The following is a 21,617-nucleotide window of genomic DNA, read 5'->3' on the forward strand; positions in this document are numbered from 1 at the left end:
CCAACTCACCCACACTTCAAAGGCAGCAGCTTTATTGGAGCCCTAATGCTGCCCATCAGGTGGTTTTGTGGTTGTTTTGGTTTTACTGGGATTAAAACTGGTCAAGAGGACAGTGTGCCTGTATTCCTTTCTCTCTATCCACATCCCTCAGTGTGCACATCTATGTCCACTGAGACTCCGTGGAAACTGGGGGTGACCAAAAGGAAAGACAGCATGATCTCCCCCTTCCTCTTGTTTTCCCACTGCATGCAGACACAGCCCTCCGGCAGATTTGGCCCGTCATCCCCGTCTTTATTTAATGGATAAATGTTACAGCATTTGGGGCTTAAATAATTGATAACCATCAATGGAAAGGAACACAAGGTGAAGGGGTTCCAACTGAAGAAAGCCCTTCATAAAGACAGGCTGGGGAGAGGGATGGCTATCGACTCTTAATTACATTCTGTTTTCTCTTGGCTGGTTCTGGCTTTCCCTTTACTCTCCCCTGTAGCAATACTTAAAGTGAAAATATTGAAGTGGAGATCACTTCCTACTCAGTGCTACTTTTTCTTGTCCTGCTGGAGGCCTGACTGACTGGCTTCTAGCTCCATTCTTTCTTCTCATCAATTGGTGCCAATTAGATACTATCTAGGCAGAGAAATAATTTGCTTAACTGCATAGGAAATGGACAGTCAGACCCTTTAAGAATTTGGGTTCTCAATTACCCAGCCTCACTTCTCCTGTGAAGTGATAATTAGAGTCTAGATGGTATCGGCATTACCAAGGGCATCTCTCCCAACAGCCGTTTAACACCTAATCAAGTGCTAAGGTCGTAAATTATGCATTTCTCAACAGCATTCAGACCCATTTGAAAACAATTTGAAACAGTTCAAGAGTTCCTGGATGGTCTTCAGTTTCACAGGGCTGTGGAGGGCCCTGTTTAGGAATTACCCGCTTACCAGACTCAAAGCTTTAGACTCCCACATCTCTTTAATTAGCTACAGATCATTTTTTTTGTTTTGTTTTGTTTTTTTTTTTTTTTGTTTTTTTTTTGTTTTTCGAGACAGGGTTTCCCTGTAGTTTCTAGAACCTGTCCTGGAGCTAGCTCTTGTAGACCAGGCTGGCCTCGAACTCAGAGATCCTCCTGCCTCTGCCTCCCGAGTGCTGGGATTAAAGGCGTGCGCCACCACCGCCCGGCTACAGATCATTTTTTTAACTGACAATGGCGTGTTCTCCACACCTTGTAAGGGAAAGTGGAGTGTTTCTCAGTGTCCACATACTTCTCCAGAGAGCTGCGAAAAAGACAACAGTGGCAATTTAAAATGAGGCACTGATGACAAAAGAAAAGGCTTACAACCTTGTGTTTCTGAAGACTTTTCAAAGCTACAGACAAAAATTAAAGTTCAGCGTTGAGAACTACAAATTATATTTCTCACCTCTGCTTAAGAGGGAGAAGAATATTCTGATAAGGTGAGCATGGAGGATGTAACAAGAAGGAACATAGAAAACCCACTCCTTCTTAGAATGGCTGAACCTCCTGCCTCCCACCATCAGCCTCATTCATACCTGTGGCTCCACCAGGGATCCGAGGAAAAGCCAGAAGCAGCAGCCACGAAAGTCTTGTAGTTTGCAATGGGATCTCCATCTGCTCTGTGGGCTCCTTCATTGCCCTTCAGTCTCCTGCACAGGTAAGACACGGGCAGATGCATCTCCCTTCACTGCCCTGCACAGGTAAGGCATGGGCAGATGCCCCTCTGTAACAGCTTCTCTCTCACTCTCCTCCTTCCCTATATTAGCAACAGCCATGCTTCTCTCCAAGCCTATCTAAGAACCCACTTACAAGTTCACTCTTTCTCATGGAGGGAGAAATAGTATAATTGGAAGCATAGATTGCAATATGTAATTGTATAAGTCAAGGATCCACCCTCAGACCGGCTCAACTCAATTAGAATATTTTTACTGCTTAATTTGGTCTGGAGTCTCACAGGAAAAAACAAAACCACTTTCTTCTTATAGGAATAGGCAAGGTCCAACACACATGTATGCATGATCTCCCTGCCACATCCACGTTACTGATGTCCCTCACACTAGACAGGTGGGAACCAGAAACCCACCTAGACTTTTTGTTGTTATTGTTGAATTACCTTGAGCCTTGTGTGGCAAATACTTTTAGTCCCACCAAAATCGATGATAGTCTTTATTCTGGTATACTAGAAGAGAAAAGGAAGGGGAGGGGAGAGGAGAAGGGAGAAGAGAGAGGAGGAGGGAGGAGAAAGAAGAAAAGGAAGGAAGGACGGAAGGGAGGAGGGGGAAGAGAAGGGAGGAGGGAGAAGAGAAAGGAGGAGAGAAGGGAGGAGAAAGAGGAGAAGGAGGAGGAGGAAGAGGAGAAAGAAGGAGAGGAGAAGGGAGGAGAGGAGAAGAAAAGAGAGAATGCGCAGAGTGGTACATCCATTCGAGGCTTGTGATGTTCTTTCTAAAATAAGGAAAGACTTGCTTTTGTAATTTCAAAGTTTTACCATTGCTGTGTGTATGGCGTGCATGGTGTGTGTCTGTGTGTCTCTCTCTCTCTGTGTATACCACCGTTCACATGTGAAAGTCAGAAGACAACTTTTTGGAGTTGGCTCTCCTCTTCTGCCTTTACATGGGTTCCAGGGTTCAAAGTCAAGTCAGCAGGCTACTATGACGAGCCCATGATAGGCCTTTTAGAATAAATTAATTAGCATGAAAAATATGGATCATTTAAAGTAAAATATAACAGTAATAGAGCAGGATTATGAAAACATGGCAAAAACCAAAAAGAAATCCTGAAGTTTAGGTAACATACATATAGTGATCAGAATATGGGATGACAAACCCAGAAGGCTGGAACAAAACTTGCATCTCTGCTGCTTTGCCAGTCCCATGACAAAGCAAATGCATAATCTCTCTGACTTCACTTTCTCATTTATTCAATGAGAATAAAGATATTACTGCCATACCAGGTCAGGGTTGCACAAGTGACCTGATTAGAGAAGATGGCACTGAATCCACCAGAGATATGGTGCTTGTTGCATAGGAGGCTGTAGTCAGTGCAGATGGGCCCAACTAGATGAGCAATATAATATTTTCACTCCACACCTTCTATAGTGTTGGGAAGGAGATGAGAAATTCTAGGGACATGTGTGTCTAGACACTGCACTGGACATGAACTAGATGTGATCATGAATGTGGTCACATGAGAATAGTCAAAAGGAGCCCATAGCAGGAGAGCCTGGATAGAGATATTCCACAGGGCCACTTTTGACAGCAGCCGTGAAGGCATGGCCTCCCTCAGACTTTCCTCTGTCTGCTGCTCACCCACCTCTCTTCCTCTCCCTTTCTGTTGTCTGTCCTTTCTGCTTTAAGAGTGAAATCTTGGGCATTGGGCAAATGACATTTGAAAATATTCAAAGTAGTTACCAAGATTTTTAATTCAAAAGGCTTTCCATAAAATTTTTCATTTCTAACTTTTTTTCCCAAATTGGAAGACCCGACTTCATGGAGCAGCACTGGTTGCCTCTGTGTAGGACATGTTTATCCCTCCAGTTTGCCATAGTCACTACCTATATTAGTCAGCACTTGCCAGAAGATTAGAAGCTGATGGTGGTAGTTTGAATGTAGCTGGCCCCCATAATCTAATACCAAGTGGCATTATTAGAGGTGTGACCTTGTTGAAGGAATTATGTCACTATGGAGGCAGGCTTTGAGGTTCCCTATGTTCAGGAAACTCAGTGTCTCAGTCAACTTCCTGTTGCCTGCAAGATGTAGGACTCTCAGTTACTACACTAGCACCATGTCTGCTTGCATACCACCATGCTCCCTGCTGTGATGAAAAGAGACTGAACCTCTAAACTGTAAGCAAACCACCCCATTTAAATGTTTTCCTTTATAAGAGTTGCTATGGTCATGGTGTCTCTTTACAGCAACAGAAATCCTAACTAAGACATTGATATAATATATTCTATTATATATAATATTAATTATAATATGTTATATTAACATAATATGTGCTATAATCATATATAAATTATATATTATATATGATTTATTATAGTGGCTTACAGGCTGTGGTTTAACTAGTTCAAAAAGGGCTGCCTACCAACAAAAAGTCCAAGGGTCCAGTACTTGTTTATTTCATGAGGTTGGATGCCTCAGCTGGCCTTCAGTATAGGTCAGGAATCCTGGAGGAGCAGGCTCTAGGCCAGTGAGGCAATGGGCTTGCTAGTGAGAGTGAGGGCAAGCAGGCAGAGAGCAAACCCTTCCTTCTTCCGCGTCCTTTATTCAGGCTGCCAGCATGGCCCAGATTAAAGGTGGATCTTCCTTCCTCAAAGATCCAGATTAAAGGTGGGTCATTCCACTTCAAATAATTGAATGAAGAAAAATCCCTCACAAATAAACTCAGCTGCTTGGGTTTTAGTTGATTCCAGTCGTAGTCAGGAGCACAGCCGTCACACTGGTCCTCCACACAGGGCCTCATGGAAAGCAAGCAAAGGCGTACATTCTCCAGGCTTTATTTGAACAGAAAGTGTTTGCCTCCCACTTGACGATGTTCTTTGTTAACACAAGAGCAGGCTCCTGAGTTTCTGTCAGCAGACTTGAAACTGGCCATACACAGAAACGCACTTCCAACCTATCCCCCATACCACCAAACATGAGCCAGCCTTTAAAAAGAAACAGGGAGACGCAGCTCTCTGGCCACCCCTGATTCTCCAAATAGGGCTCTGTCTGTCCTTGTCCCTAGTGATAGACATCATCGCTTGGGACTTAGTCTCATAACTCCTCAGGAGCTTTACCTGCTCATATAGCATTTGCCCACAAGGTAAATTGCTCCCTCCTAAAAGATAATAACACTTATTAGGACCATTTCAGAGTTGCTGGACCTTTGGGGATGAAACACTGCTACCCACACCAGGCCTCCATTATCACCACTGCTGATATCCACATTAGTATCCAGGATTACCATAGCCTCCCAGAACTCTTGCCAGGCTCAGGCAGGTGTCTCTGCAAAGCCTCACCTGCCCTCCACCTTTACCGCATGGTGACTCAGGCCGGAAGCACCCAGCTGAAGGACTCTGGTCCAACTTTCTGCATCTTGGACTTTTGCCAAAGCAAAAATTCACACTTAGCCTGCATGCTTTCATGCCAAGCATAGAGGCTAGGGTACTAGAAAAGACTTGAAGTGGGCAGGAAGCCTTCCCAGGGGACCCGTATCGTTCTACTGTCTTGGGGTTATTGGCTCTTCAATAACATGCAACCAAATGCCCAGGGTCTCTTATCATCTCCTAACACCAATAAGAAGAACAAAAGGAAATTTCAAACGTATTCTAATACGGTCTCTGCAAAAGTGTGTGTAACTTTTCTCTAATCTCTCTAATATAAAGTGATTTGGAGAGTAGGAGAGATGGCTTAACAGTTAAAAACATTTACTGCTCTTGAAGAGGACCCAAGTGTGATTCCTACTACCACATGGCAGTTCACAAGCATCTGTAACTCCAAGTCCTGTTTCCCTTCTGACCTCCAAGGGCACCAGGCATGCAAGCTATTCACATTCATGCAGGAAAAACAATTATGCACATAAATAAATAGTTTTAAAAATAATTTTGAGCATACTTCACAAATTCCATTCTTGAAGGAGTTACCATTTGGGGAAAGTAAGACTGGAGGAGCAAGCCCAGAGTCTTGACTTGAAGATGTTTGGAGAATTAACACTCAGAGTTTGTGCATAGTCCTCGGTTATACTGAACATTGGTGCTCCTCACAGCTGTGCAGAGAGAGCCCGCAAGCCTGCTGTAGCCTGTTCGAAGCCCACTAGCTCCTTTGTCGCCTGCAGCAAAGCTGGCATCAGAGAGACCTTATAGATGTACCAGTACACATGCTACCAACCCAGGGTAGGCATGGAGAAGCTGCATGAGAGAACTTTTCTACGTTTTCATGGTTACAGGGGCCATAGGGGACACAGGAAATGAGCACTCTGGTATTCTATGATCTTACTGCAGATTCCTTCCTAGTCACGTTATCAATTTCCAAATCTGAGGCAGGAATTGGGATACCTGAGTGGTCATCTATCTCACCTATAAATCCTGCCAATTACCCGTGCAGGAGAATGCCCCTCAGGAAAATTGTCTGGGTTAGAGGCTTTGGAAATGATATAACTTTGCTCACTGCCTACTGTCACCTTGATAGCGTGCTCTTCTTTCCCTGTGTGCTGCATGAGTTTCTCACCTTCTCCCTCACAGTACTGGGGCTTGACTTTAGGGCAATGCTCTGCCGCTGAGTCAGCCTCAGCTCTCGTTTCTTATTTTTCCATCATAGTACTGGGGGTTGACTCTAAGGTACATGCTCTACCACTGGGCTAACCTCAGCTCTCATTTTACTTCTTATAAATTTTGAGACATGGTCTCACTAAGTTGCCTGAAGTAGCCTTGGACTCACTCTATAACCTAGACAAGCCTTGAATTTGCAGTTCTCTTATCTCAGCCTCGCGAGTACCTGTGATAACAGGCCTGTGCTGCCAACTATGTATCTTCTACACTTTTTATTCTCTCTCTCTCTCTCTCTCTCTCTCTCTCTCTCTCTCTCTCTCTCTCTCTCTCCCTCCCTCCCTCCCTCTCTCCCCCCCTCTCTCCCTCTCTCTCTCTCTCTCTCTCTCTCCCTCCCTCCCTCTCTCTCCCTCCCTCCCTCCCTCCCTCCCTCTCTCTCTCTCTCTCTCTCTCTCTCTCTCTCTCTCTCTCTCTCTGTAGTGTGTGTGTATGTGAATGAGAATTATTTCAACAGAGATTAGGGATCACAAAATCAAGGGACCCAAGGGAGTCCAGGTCAAATCCCCAGGACAACACCACTCTGCAAGGGTTGGTTCCCTACAGCCAGTTCTGCTTTGCACAGTGTGTGCCTACATGACGATACTTTCTGTTGAATTAACTTTGCCAAGGTGAAAATGCTCAAGCAATGTTGGTTCCTGCTCCTCAATACTGATAGTCATCCAATAGCAAGGAAAACTTCCAGCAATTCCAACAAATGTCATTCAAAAACAAGTCTTTGTGGTATCAGTGAACATGGGCCAGTGAGTGTAGGGACAAGATGATGGGGACAAAGCACTTGGAGGCGATTTTCTGGTTCCAAGTGTTAGTTATGATGTCCAACTGAGCCACAAAGAGGTGCCCACAGGGTGTGTCCTGATACTTGCTGATAGCTTCAGGGTGGCAAGAGGCCAGAACCTGAGCCTTAGGTTTGAATACAGCCAAGTTTGAATTAATCAGGATTAAGCTCCATGGATGCCAACTCTGGCATCTTTGTCACAAATAAGCATCTCCATGTACACTTTAGAAACAAAAGAAAACACTCATTTTCTCGGATGGAGTCACCTGGCCTGATAGCTCTGGAAAATACATTTTAGCACAATCGTGAAAATAAATCCAGACAATGCCTAAGAGAAAGCGAGGTGGGTCACTTGAGACTCCATATCCTGTCTCAAAGGCATCTTCCTGCAGCTTTGTCTGTCCTTCACAGGACTTGCCTTTTCCTTCGTAGTCTCTGCCTGCAGCCAACTTTGGAGTTGCCTTTGCAGGTAGAGAGAGAATTGAGGCCATTTGACACATGCTCAGGTCAAAGAGATACTCTTGTTTGAATTTCTTACTTATTTTAGAAGAAGAAAAAAGTTGGAGACTCTGCTAGAATAGGAACAAATTTGATTTATATTCCCCTATAATAAATATATAATTTTTTCTGAATCCCTTTTCCTATAATTGGGGGGTGAAGGGGTAAGACTGGCTCAGACCAGGGACAAGAAAGGGCCCACCATTGAGGCAAACCTTGAGAGAGTGCATCACCCAAGGCTACAAATAACAACCTAGAACAAAGTACAGGGATGGGTCCCTGTCACCCTCCTGGATTCTTTTCTTTGCATCCTACAGGTCCAGCCCACTACAACATGCTGGATGGGTAAAATTTGGGTGACAACAGGTTTGAAGAGCTTTAGAAGCCCTGACTACCTGGGAATTTTAATGTATTTACATGTGTTTTGGCAATTAATACAGAAATGAAGGCTTAGAAAGTTGGATGTTTTGAAGGTGAAAATCAGCCCCAAATGGAAAGTAGTTGAACTTTGGATGGCTTATCCCTACAATACCTGGGGGGAGATGAGATGAGCTACAGGCTACTTATATATGATTAAATTGCTTAGGGTGTGCTGTCATATAAAGGAATCATGGGGAATCAACTTGCCAATATGGAAATTGGGTAATTCAGGAGAATCCACTGCATTTGGAAGGTGAAGGTATGAGAGATAAAGACAAAATCTTAAATCAACTTTACTGACTCCAACACAAAACACACTTTAATCATTTGAAAATGCCAGTAAATGAAAAGAAAGAGAGAGGGGGGAGGGGGGAGGGCAGGAAGGAGAGAGAAGGAGATAGAGAGAAAAAAAAGCAAGAAAGCAAAAAAGCAAGCAAGCAATCAAGCAAGCAAGCAAGCAAGCAAGCAAGCAAGCAAGCAAGCAAGCAAGCAAGAAAGAAAGAAAGAAAGAAAGAAAGAAAGAAAGAAAGAAAGAAAGGAATAAAGGGATTGATAGAAGTTACTTTCCTGGTCTAACACATAAAACTCATTTTTATGGACACCTGAGTTTTATCTCATCCAAATGTTACGTGGATTTTTACTGAGCTCCATGTTTTAAAATTACAAATCTTCATTTGATCAGACTTTGTTGACTACATAAATTAGCCAACATGCACAGGGTCTTGCTGTTAAAGACAAGTTGTGTTAATGAAAACATAACCTGAAAAACCAAACAGTATTTTTTGGAGGAAAAAGACATTGGTGGAAATGCCACTGTCTTATTGACATGAAAAACAGTTGACATAATTCTGCAAGGATGCTGAAATTTAACTTTTGTAGGTTTTTATTATACTCAAAATATCAAAGATACAATTTATTCATAGAATGGCAGTCATAGAATTCAGTTTTCTGGTACAATTTTCTTCCCATACAAACTTATAAAAATGTGATGGGTGAACCATTAGGAATACTTCTGCAGCCCTTGATGTGTGCCGCACGGAGAGAATAGACGGATTGCAAATGTTTATGTCTTTTCCATTTCTCACAGTATTACAAGGAAGCAGTGTGGTTTCCAATCAGAGAAGACTCCAGAATGCTGCTAGTAAAGTGTGCCATTTTGAAGATTTACAGCCAAGTCTCTGAGTGATACAGAACACTGATGTTTTAAGGAACTCAGTTCAAAACTCCCTATATTCAGGATAAGCCTGAGAGAGTTAAATACAGCTTTTCCTGTGGCAGAAGTGTGGGTTGTAGTTAGGCTGTGATCTGTATGATGGGAAGAAATAGCCTTGGTCACCAACACATTCACCAAATATTCAATAATGGGCTGCAAAGCAATTGTGAACATTCTTTTGAAAAATTGTCTATCATAATTGGAGGTGAACTTGGTTCATGGTTATGTGTCCAGAGCCTGCATGGGTTGTCTCCAGCGACCCTAACCCCAGGTAGTTGTATACTATGGATTATCTGCTCTAGAACCCTCCACCCTGTCAGTGCTAACCTTTCTTTTATGATCTGAGTGTTTCAAATAAATCCTTATGAGAAAATACCTCATATTATTGCAAGATGCTTCTACCATTCCTTAACAGTTGGTCTTTCAAAAGCGAGTGACTAGTGAGGACATATTTTCTTATGTATAGCTACAGCCTGCATTCATTTTGCAGGTTTTCCAAGCAATATTTCTACATGGTTTTATAATCAGTTCCACTACTTCTCAATTCAAAATGAAACCTTAACACTGCAGTGCTAACCTACCTTCAACCAGAACTTGTCTAAAATGATATGTGCCAGTTATGACCCATTCTGCTGCAGCTATCAGTGATGAGGGTTTCATCTTGCTTGTCACAAAGTATGGAAGTAGAGAACTAAAGCTGGTAGGGCAGAAAAGAGGGGTGCTGGGACTCTGGCTTCTTCCATTTAATGCTCAAACCCTTCTTAACATGCAGCTTTTTTCCTGATGATGATAAAATGTCTGTGTCACTCCAAGAATGGTAAATGATCATGTATAATAAGAGGGAAGGAAGAAAAAACAAAGGCATGTCATTTCTGTCCCACGCCCTACCTTCACCTGGACAGAAGATTCCAGACTACCCAGAGGAGGAATCTGAGAAATCAGACCTTGTCTGCATTTTTGTAAGAGAACATAAAATGCCATATTAAATCAGATTTCATGTAGAAAAGAATAGATGTTAGGTAAGTAGGTAAGAAAGTCAATCACAAAATTTATTTTCAAATTTTTACATTTTTTTGATGTCTTATGTCCACCCCAGCAGTCACTGGCCACATCAGCTACTTCAGTTTATTGAAATTAAATTACATATAAAATTCAATGCCTCAGTCACAGTAGCTATATTTAGGTGCTCAACAACCATAGAACCTTCTACAGCACATGGATGTCTAAGTCTTATAAGTCTCACATGCTTCAGTCAAGGATACTGTTTTGGTCTTTGTCTTTAACATATAGAATACAAAGAGAAGATTCTTCATGCAAACACACTTGGAGATTGTTGTTTGATGACCATAAGCACCCTTGCCACAGTTTCTTCCAGTAATTAAGGTTAAGAAAAAACTTGAGAAGAAGGAAGTTTATAAGGGAAATGCCACACCACCATGAGAAAAGATCTCATAGCCACAAAAACAGACTTGGTGGTAACTGCACATTTTAGTCTCAGCGCTCAGGAAACTGAAACAGATAGACTGAGAGTTCAAGGACAGCTTGGGTTACAGAAAAAATCCTTATCTCAAAAAAAAAAAACAGACAAAAACAATAATAACAACAGACAAAATCCCAAGAGCCAAGGAACAAAGACGGTGAGAGTAAGAGAAGGAAGGATCTGGAGAGGTGGAGAGTTGAGCCTGCCGGTGCAGGCAGTGAGCGCTCAGCCCTACCGACTCTCTGAGGAGCACAAAGTGTCTTTTAGAATGGCTGTTCACAGTGCAGAAGTCTGGCATGTATGTGCACTAATTCCCACACTCTTCTGTCTCTTGCCCCAGGGCATCAACCAACTTCTACCAGATTTCTAGATGCTGGCTAAATAAGCTCCTATGGCATTAAGAACTCTCTCAGGCACAAAAATGGGTGAAATACTGACTGCTTGGAGCTCATGGGGCAACTGCCAGAGGGTATATTACATTCATTAAAGCTACAGCAGAGATGAGAGAGGGCCACGGATGCTGCAGACAGACTAAGACCTGCTGACCAATTCCCTGTGTAAAGGAATGCCATTCCACTCAATTCAGTTATCAGAAAGGTTGTGGATTTACCAAGAGACATACAGCCATCGTCCCCAGTATTTCCCTTTAACTCCCATTCTCCACCATTAAGTTAGCTAAAAATAAAGAGAAGCTACTACATCGGTATCCTTTGAAAATACATTATGCCAGGGTAGTAGTCCATGTTCTACTGCTCTGAAGAGCCACCATGACCATTGCAACTCTTATAAAGGAAAGCGTTTAACTGAGGCTGGCTTACAGTTCAGGTGTGGCCCATTGTTGTCATGGTGGAAAACTTGGCTGCATACATGCAGATATGGTGCTGGAGACAATCTACATCTAGATCCATAAACAGCAGGAAGAGAGAGAGAACCAGAGGGCTTGACTTTGGGTTCTGAAACTTCAACATCCACTCCCAGTGTTGTACTTCTTCCAACGAGGCCACTCCTACCTCAACAAGACAAGCTGCATAATAGTGCCACTCCTTAATGACCAAGCATTCAAATATATAAGCCTGCGGAGGCAGAAGCCATTACTATTTAAACTACCATGACCACTCTGTTAGAGGAATTGTTTTAGTGACAACAAATGCCTCCTTTGTATCTGTTTGTTAGCCTCAGTGCTGCTCAGAGCAGACACACAGCACTGAACTGTTACCAGAAGCATTGCAGGCCTGAGTCCTGCTGTCCATCTGCCTCAGTCCAAGAGCTACATCAGGCATTAAGGCCTTGTGTCCCTGGAGTGTTTGGCTAAACACACTCCTTAGAGAACATATCACTATGCCCTTTTTCACCTTGACTTAGTAGAACTGATTTGACAAATGACCTCGTGTTAGTAGAACAGGAGAACGCACTGAAGATCTGTTTATGGTGGAATCCTGACCATGACACGGCAGAAGGCAGCAGAAGGCACAGAACTTCATGAGAGGAGCTCCTCACTTTGACACCTCCATCATCCTTCCCCAAAGGCAAGAGTCCTAGCTAAAGACACCAAAAGGAAAACTTCACTATTTTCCTTTGAGTCAAGGATGGATTTGGATAAATCTGGTTTATGCATTCATTAAATATTTACTGGGCATGTGCTAAGTGGCATTTTGTGGCAACAGGATACAGGATGATCGCCGAGACAGACATGGTCCAATTCAAAAATCAAGGAAATTAGCACTCAAATTCTAAGCCAAAAATTATCGTTTAAATAATTATTGTGTGTACATGTATGTGTGGTATGATGGCATTTGTGTGTGCATGTTCACATGTATATGAGCTCACATATGTGTGAGTGCACATGTGGGCTCATGTGTGTGGAACCCAGAGCTTAATGTAGGGTGTCTTCTTCTATCATTATCCACTTTATTTACTGGGGTGGGGTCTCTCACTGAGCCCAGAGCTTATCAGTTTGGCTAGTCTTTCAAGCCAGTTTGCCCAGTAGCCCATATCTCTGCTTCCCAAGCATAGCGATTGCAAGCAGGTCGTTACACTAGAAAAGAACAATATACTTTTATCTGTCTGAGGAAATGAAAGAAGCTGAAAGGTGAGGCAAGGGAGAAAAGAGAAAAAAGTGGGCTAAACAGAAGAAAGAACCTTCTAGGAACAAGGAAATTTATCTGGACCTAGGAATAGACCAAATATCCCAGGGAGGACAGGACGAGTTTGGGAATAAAGAACATGTCTGGGGCTTAAAAAGCCTTACAAGACTTCCATCCATCTTGGCTGTCAACTCCAGAATATAATGCCACATTCTCAATCTTCATTTGAACTTGGATAATTCCCAAGTGTCCCTCTTCTTAGCAATTGCAACAACATTATGTGAGTCATATCCTGCGTGACTCATAAAGGGCCCTCATGCTACAACACTATTAAAAGTCAAGACAATATCATTTAGGAGCAATGCTAGGAACTTTGAGTGGATTAGCTCAGTTAATTCTCAGCACATTTGTAGCAAGAGAAATATCCCATTTCCAAATGAGGAAAGCAAAGCCGAGGCAGGTCCAGGTCAACCAAAGGCTGCACGGCCAACATAGGCATAACTAATCTAAAACCCCATGCTCTAAACCACAGATTCCACTTCTGAAATTTGATTTCTGTAAGTGTGTATGGATATGTACGGTTTGCATACTCTGCATGTGTCTGCGTGTGTATGGGGATGTGTGAACATGTGGAAGCTAGAGGTTGATCATGAGTGTTTTCCTCCAATGTTTCCTGAGACAGGGTTGCTCACTGAATTCGGAGCTCACACGTTTGTAGCTAGCCAGCTCGCCACAGTGTCCTCTGTCTCCCTCAGCTTGCCACAGATCCCATGTCTCCACCAATTTGCCACATGATCCTCTGCCTCAACTTGTCAATCACTAGGATTACAGAGGGGTCACCCCATTTTTATATGGGAGTGAAAGCTGAACTCCAGTACTCATGCGTGTATGGCAAGGGATTTATCTAGTGAGCCATTTCTTCAGCCCCTAGACAATAGGTTCTTAAACATGTTGGGTTTAAGTTCTGCAGTCTTACATGTGGCCACAAAACGGAATGTGAGGACCACAAAGCATTTGGCAACTGCCAAAAATTTCTGAATGCACGATGATCAAAAATTCAAAATCAGATGTATAATGATTCAAAGTATTTCTGCAACTTGCCTATGTTGCATCTCACAATTTCACTGTGACCTTGGAAATCAACCACAGGTGTATTTTGTATTGCACGTGCCATTATACAGCAGAACACAACAAATGCTGCTGGAAACATCCTGGCGCAGGCTCCAGACTATCCATCGTATACTACAAATTATAGTCTTTTTACCATACATGCAAGGATTTCTATTCTTGAAGAAACATATGGTTTAATTATGGAAAACAAAGACTTTTAATATTTTCCTACCATGATTCTGCAGCACATAGCTATCAAATTAATATCTTTTGGATGGGATCATGTTAGAATGCTTGATTGACTTTTAAAATTGAATTTCTGACTTTAAGGACAGATTTTCCAACAATTTCTGAAATATCTGTAAACACACTTCTGCTTTATACATTTTATACTACATAATCATATGCAGTGATATTCTCAGCATTGACAGTTTCTAAATCAAAATATCAATCAACTCTGAAAAACAATGAAGATGTTCTATGCCCTTGTCTTAGTTACTGTTCTGTTGCTATGGAAAGAAACTATGACCAGGGCAACTTAGATAAGAAAGAGTTCGTTAAGCTTACAGTTCCAGAGGGTGAGTCCATGGTCATCACGGTGGGAGCAGACAGCGGGCAGACATGGTGCTGCAGCAATAGTTAACAGAGGGTGAGTCCACGGTCATCACGGTGGGAGCAGGCAGCGGGCAGGCATGGCGCTGCAGCAATAGTTAAGTTCTGACTCCTATTTGCAAGTTGGAGGCAGAGAGGCAGAGAGAAAGCTAACTGTGAACGGCTTGGGTTTTTAAAACTTCAAAGTCACTCTTCCAACAAAGCCATGCCTCCCAATAGTTCTACCAACTGGAGACGAAGCATTCAAATATATAAGCCTAGGGGGATCAATCTCACTTCAACCACTGCAGCCTCACAGTAGCAAATATTCAGTCATTATTTATGAAGAAGCAAGCAAGAGCCACCTCCACCTCACTGGTACACAGACCTGCTTTCATCTTTACTAGGTGGCAAAATTATATGCACATCAAAGAATCATTTTTTAACTTTTCCTTATGATTTATTTCAGTATATATTTGGATTATATAGCTTTTTATATACCTACATACCCAGGTCTGTATAAGAATTTCTCAGGCAGAAGGAGGGAAAAGCCTAAACAGGTGATTGTTAAACCCTTAAGCCAAATAGGACCCAGCAGGCAATCCTGTAAAGTAAGCCTGGGGGCGGGGAGCAGCCCCACTGTGAGTTGGCTGGGGCTCTTCCTCAATGCCATGGCCACAGTTACGTGTTGGCAGCTGAGAGTCTCTGGCCCGTACATTTAAATAGTTGATAACTGGGCCAAGTGTGGTATTGCCTGCTTTTAGTCAGCATTCAGGAGACAGAGGCAGGTGAGTTTCAGGGCAGCCAGAACTGCATAATGAGACCCTTATTAAATAAATAAATAGTTATATTTATGGACAGAACAAAAATCCTGAGTCCTGTTGTAGAAGCCATGGGTTTTCCTCAGAGATTTTGAGGGTCCTTTAGGAAACCCTTATTCTCCTTCTTCCCCTTGTCTGCCTCATTCAACCTCTTTTTCCCTTCCCTTTTCCTTCCTTCCTTCTTTCCTTCCTTCCTTCCTTCCTTCCTTCCTTCCTTCCTTCCTTTCTTTTGTCTCCTACAAGTGTCTATATTCACCTGTTTTCCCCCCTAAGGAGAAAGTTGATGGTTTCCAACAGATTCATAAGAAAAACCTGACTTTTTTTTTTTTTTTCAGAGTTCAATTATATCACAAGGTGTTTCAGGAATGAGACCTTCACAGTATGGGTGTCCTTGCATCTGCATCAGGAACATAGCCCAGGAGACATTAGAATATAAATCTCCACTAATCAGACTCTGCCCTCGGGTGGAGCCCAGCAGTCTGGGGAAACATGGTTCCCCAGTTCTGAAATCTGCTCTAGTTTGAGAACCTCCAGGTTGTCTTAACAAAGTCAAAACATTGCCGACAAACCAGAACTGTTTGGTTCAGCCATTTTACAAAAGGACAGGACTCTAAACAGACACTCAGAGTCACTGTCTTAACACGGCCCGCGACTGTCGAGTAGGGCTTCTAACACGGGAACATGGACACTCATCTGAGATTTAAAATTAAAGGGCGTTTCACGTTTGGCTTTCTTGTCTTCCCACATCGAGCTCTCGTTTGAGCTGTGCAGTCTGATTGTTAATGGCCAACCAGGGCCAACCCCCCTGCAGACACCACACTGTGAAAGACGGACTAGAGGCTGCCATCTGGCCCATTCTGTGTAGTGACACAGTGATAAAACGGTCAAACATAAAAATTCAAAGCTCCAGAGCTAGATTTTCCCCCGCAAACCAGTTTCCACAAGCCTGCCCATCTCCGCTGTCCCCAAACATGTTTCTGGTCCCTGTACCCTTCCACACTCCCTTCTCTCAGGGCCATTCTACTATGGCTCTGCGATCGGTGTCTGACAGGTGAAAGCGAGACTGTCGGGGCTGTTCGTCTTAGGACTCTGGTTTTATATGAAAGCGGCTGGCGTGAGAGATTTTGGTGATTCTCTTTATTTCTTAGGACTGCCTGGGGGAGAATCGCCTTCTCTGTACTCTCATACCATCTGAGGGAAGCCTTGTCCTTGGCTTGGAGGATCGCATTCAAGAGCATGCGTGAACCTACAGATGAATGCACAGCTAACCAGCTGCCCGGTTCAACCATAACTTCAAGGCATTGTCTCTCAGCACAGCGCTCCATGCCGAGTTTTTCATTGTCTACTCCACTCCTGTGGCAATTCCAGAAGTCTCACATAAACCTACCCTACACCTGCATAATTTAATAATTATTATATCAATATTTAATTACCCTCCACCTGCATAATTTAAATCAATTTTTTTTACTTGTTTTCTCCATTTGGAGCTCAGTGTGTATGAAGCAGGTGTGCTGATGTTGAATGTGGCATTTTCTGGAGGAATCCCTCTATGGTATTCACAGGACCCCTCTGTCTGCAAACAGAAAGGAAGTGTTGCATTGTGTAACCAGTACAGTTAGCCTTGGTCTGTAGAGGACCCTTTCTGTGGTTAGGCAAAATTTGGTCTGTACTTGCCTACACTTAGCTAGAGAAAGAACTGTTCATATTACTTGTATTTTTCCACAGCTTCCTTCATTTTCTGTTTAGTCACTCCTAAAACTCCATTTTCTTTAGAAATGTAAAAAAATAGTATTTCTAAAGAAATTTCACTAAAACCAAGTTGCCTCTCACTGAAGTAATAATAATAGCGAACAGTGCCACATACTACATGTATTGTACAGAGTAAGCCATACAGTGCCACATACTACATGTATTGTACAGAGTAAGCCATACAGTGCCACATACTACATGTATTGTACAGAGTAAGCCATACAGTGCCACATACTATGTGCACTCTATAGAGTAAGCCACACGATACCACATGCTATATGTACTATATAGAGTAAGCCACACGATGCCACATGCTACATGTATTGTACAGAGTAAGCCATACGATATGTTTTATAAAGGTTAGCCACAAGGGAGAACTCTATGATAACCTTAGCATCATCCCATTTTATAGAGGAGGAAACCAAGCCAACAGCAATTAGGCTTCTTGCCCTAGGTAGTGGTCCTGAAAATTAAACCCAAATATCATCGGTACAGTAGTCTTCACTATGAGGCCTGCTGCCTCAGAAAGACTCCGCTCTCCTCCTCCCAGCTGCTGTTTTTAGCTGTAGGCAGTGATTTCCCTCTGAGCACCAGAATGAGCTCTTCACCAGGCTCCATCAACCACTCCCTACAGGGCGTCTTCAGTGACTCTCCACGGTGGTGCCCAGGAGTCGGAATGGTTAACCGGCTTTGAGGAGATGAGATCCCAGCAGACCTGGCCTCACCAGCCATTCTCTCAGAGCCGCTGACCAAAAGTCCCAACTTCCTGAAGTTTGCTTGTCGATAACCTCGCCCCCATTTACCTCTATGTCAGCCATGTTTGCACATTCTTCTTGTTTGAAGCCTTCCTTCTGCACAAGTTCATGCTTCCCAGGTGTAATAAAAAGAGCATCCCCAATGGTCTACCCTGCCCACCAAGTCACAACACTCAGCATGTCATACCAAAGAGTTGGCAGTCTTGGCCCACCCTGAGCAGGTCTCCCAGCAAGGGCCTTGGGATGTTCTTAGCCAATGCCTATAGTTCAGCGGTGTGGGCTTGGAGGTAGAAGAGGAGAGAAGAGACCCAGAGGAGGGCAGCAGCAGTCAGACAACTCTGCACTTCTCAGGACAGCTAGGGGCTCCCCAGGTGTCTTTGCCAGTAGAAACAACTCCGTGTTTCTGGGAAATGCTGATTCTAGAAAGTAATTTTTATGTTTAGAACAAGATGAAAAACAAAAAAAAATGGTTTGTTAAATACAAATTAGAATGAAATATAGCTTATCTTTTAACATTTGAAGCGTCTGAAACCAGAATGTTTATGGAGTTCACACACTAAGTGCCTAACTGATTCAAAGTTATGTATCAAATGAACAACAAAAATCTAATGTGTTTTTTTTTATTACAAAAACAAGAAAAAATCTTACTTTCACAATCTGCATGTGGGCACATTGCAAGGGCACCCCAGAATTTAGAGGGGCAGAGGCACTGAAGGCCCACTAGCTTCCTGGTAAGTCCATCTCTAACTAGATCTCAGAGCGATGCTGGGATATTTGAGGCAGGTAAACAGAGCTTGGCAGTTAGCATTGAACATAATTACATGGAGTTCAAAATGGCCTTTATCTTTTTTTTAAAAAAAAAAACTCATTTTTGATCTCACTAACTGGGAGCTTTCTCTTTTCTTTGTTTAGAAAAGTTTTCAGTAGAGAAGCCCTCCTTCCTTCACCTCCCCAGTCAGACCCTGCCCCCCATACACTCATTGCCCCTCTGATCCTCGGGGCAGCACCCTCTCATGCCTGCATCAGGAGCACTTTGCTTCTTAAGCTTCTGTACAAACTTGTTTCCATGCTTTTAGTTAGAGAAGGGGCCAGAAACCTGAGCTCCACGTTTCTCTTCCAACTCTACAAGGCGCCATGAAACCCCTGGGGCATGATGAGACGGCTCAGTGAGCATCCTCTGTCCACGCCCCGAATCCACACCGACAGATGAGAGGCGACTGACAACGTGCTTTTGAGAAGCTTGGCAGTCCCGAGGGGGAGATGCACTGTTTAATTACAAGAAAAGGCATTCACAGGTTGGAGAGCCCCATTTTGTTAGTGGAAAATGCTGGAAGCACTGCAGCCTGAAGCTTGTACAACTGAAGCTGTGTGAGGAGAAACGCGTATCTCAGAAGAACACACGGAAGTGTGGTTAGAACAGGAAGAGATGAGAAGATGACCGTTTTTTTTTTTTTAAAGTAGAAAAAAAAAGGGAAGAGAGAGGGAGGGGGAGGGAGGGGAAGGAGGGAACCCTGTCACTGAGAGAAAACAGGAAACAGGAGTTAAGGTTTAAATTTAGACAACATTATAAGATACACAACATCCTGCCTCAGCCTTACCCTGTCTTTCTATTATCTGAACTGGGCTGGGCTTCATCATACCGTTAACGATTTGATCTCCCAAGGGCACAGCTTCACTCATGGGGGACGCTAGAGCTAGTTCCTAGCAGCAACAGGAGCACAGCCCAGTTTCTGCTACCCCTGGAGAGGTCCTCCTGCTCTACTACCCTGACTGTGTGCCCCAAACCAGGCGGGGACAGAAGTCTACTAATTACTAAGTTTATTACTTTCAAGTATACAGACTGCTGGTCTTATTAAAGATTTCAAGTGTGAGATTCTCAAGGTCATCTTTCAGGAAAATTAGTAATTTCCTTCCTCCCTTCCTTCCATACTAACTGTGTCCTTCATAACACATGTTAGTAATTTATCGACCTACAGAGCTCTGTGCTCTATCTCTGGACCATTTCTGCCTTCTAGGAGTTATAGTCTCCTTTGAGGGAATAGAGCTTAGATTCATCAACTCTCAAAGGACAATATAGGCATGGTTAAGACTTCGTGATATGATGGAGCCCACAAGGAGTTGCTGGCAAGGGTGGCAGGGACCGTCCTGAACACTGGGGTGGACGGGCACACACCAGACACGTTAGTGAATTCGGAGGGAGAAAGTGAGAATGTGCAATGGCAAAGACATGGACAGGACTTCTAGGCACTGGGCCAGTGAGTTTACTATTCTTAGTATTAGAAAGTTGTGATACGGTAGTGGGAAGGATGCAGGATGGGACCAGGGAAAGCAAAGTAGAATTTGAGCAAAGAGAGAAGAGACTTTATTCTTGAGCTAAAAAGAAGTCACCATTTTTCAGGGGGCATGGTCAATGTCAGCATTGATGTAGCTCTGGTGTTCAGTCAAGAGAAAAAGCAGTGAAAAGCCTTTAGGCTCACAGTGGCCCTGGTGAGGTTAAACATGGCTGCTTAACTCCTTATGTCGCCAGTGGACTTTTATTAATACAAACAGGGAGAAAGAAGCTTCAGATTCTTCCCAAAGACCAAGAGTGAGAGCATCCTCCTTGTTAGGAGCAGTGGTCGTCAAGAAATTAAATGAAGTCCAATTGTATAGACCTATACTCTCCATGCAAGGGGGAATCTAGACTTGACAGACAGTAATGAAAAACAGTCTGTGTAAGTGGGGGCTGAAGTCAGAAGGAGCACTACCCAGTCTGTCCTCAGCCCCCAGCCACCATGCACCCCAACGCCAACTGTTGCCTCCCAGCAGAGCTGAGAGGAAATCCACAGCCACACATGACCGCCTGTTCCAGCTCGGTTGGCAATTCACCAGGGACAGCCAAAGTCCTTGCACAACCACAACTGTCATTTGAAAAGAGGAGGAAGAACACCTGGGGGCCATGGCCTTAAAATAAGATCTCTGAATCCTCAAATAAACCCACCCCTGTACAAGGTGCACCTTCATAAGCTTTCATTATTCTTAACTTTGGACTTCCACACATCTGCCATGTGGGAAACAATGACTTGAGTGTGACTTAAAGGGATTGTCTCATCTTTGTTCTATGTTGAGAACATACGCATGCATTTGTATGTTTGATACTTTTTTTGAGTGGGGATCAGTTTTTCGAGACAGGATTTCTCTGTAGCTTTGGAGTCTGTCCTGGAACTAGCTCTTGTAGACCAGGCTGGGCTCGAACTCACAGAGATCTGCCTGCCTCTGCCTCCCGAGTTCTGGGATTAAAGGCATGCACCACCACCACCCAGCTTGTGTGTTTGTGTTTATGTGTGTGCATTCAAGTGGAAGAATGTAAGTGTAAGGTGCGCAAAATCTTTGATGGAATCTAAATAAACACTTCATCTGTACCAGAAGAAGGAAAGTCTACCGATAAAACAGAATTTACTTTTGAACAAGTCAAGGTATCATTGTTTCTACCCTAAAATTCGGGTCTTGTCACTCATCAGCATTTTGTTCACCTAAGTGTCCCTCTCTATAAGTAGTCACCTCTATATCAGTTGAAATCTTTAAAGTTCCTTTTCAGCTTCTCAACCTCACCCAACCCTTGCCCACACCATGCCAACCCATGTCAACTCTGTAGTAATGCTAAACATATCTCCATAATGTTACTAAGTGCCAACTGTCTGCCCAAGCTTTGCCAGGCATAAAAACAAATGAACAAACAAACAAAAATACAGGTTCCTGCCCTTAGAGAACTTACAGTCCATTAGAAGAAATCAACACAAGCAATTAGTCTCAGAAGGGTGGCCA

Source organism: Arvicola amphibius, chromosome 9, assembly GCF_903992535.2.
Source record: "Arvicola amphibius chromosome 9, mArvAmp1.2, whole genome shotgun sequence".
Classification (NCBI taxonomy): Eukaryota; Metazoa; Chordata; class Mammalia; order Rodentia; family Cricetidae; genus Arvicola; species Arvicola amphibius.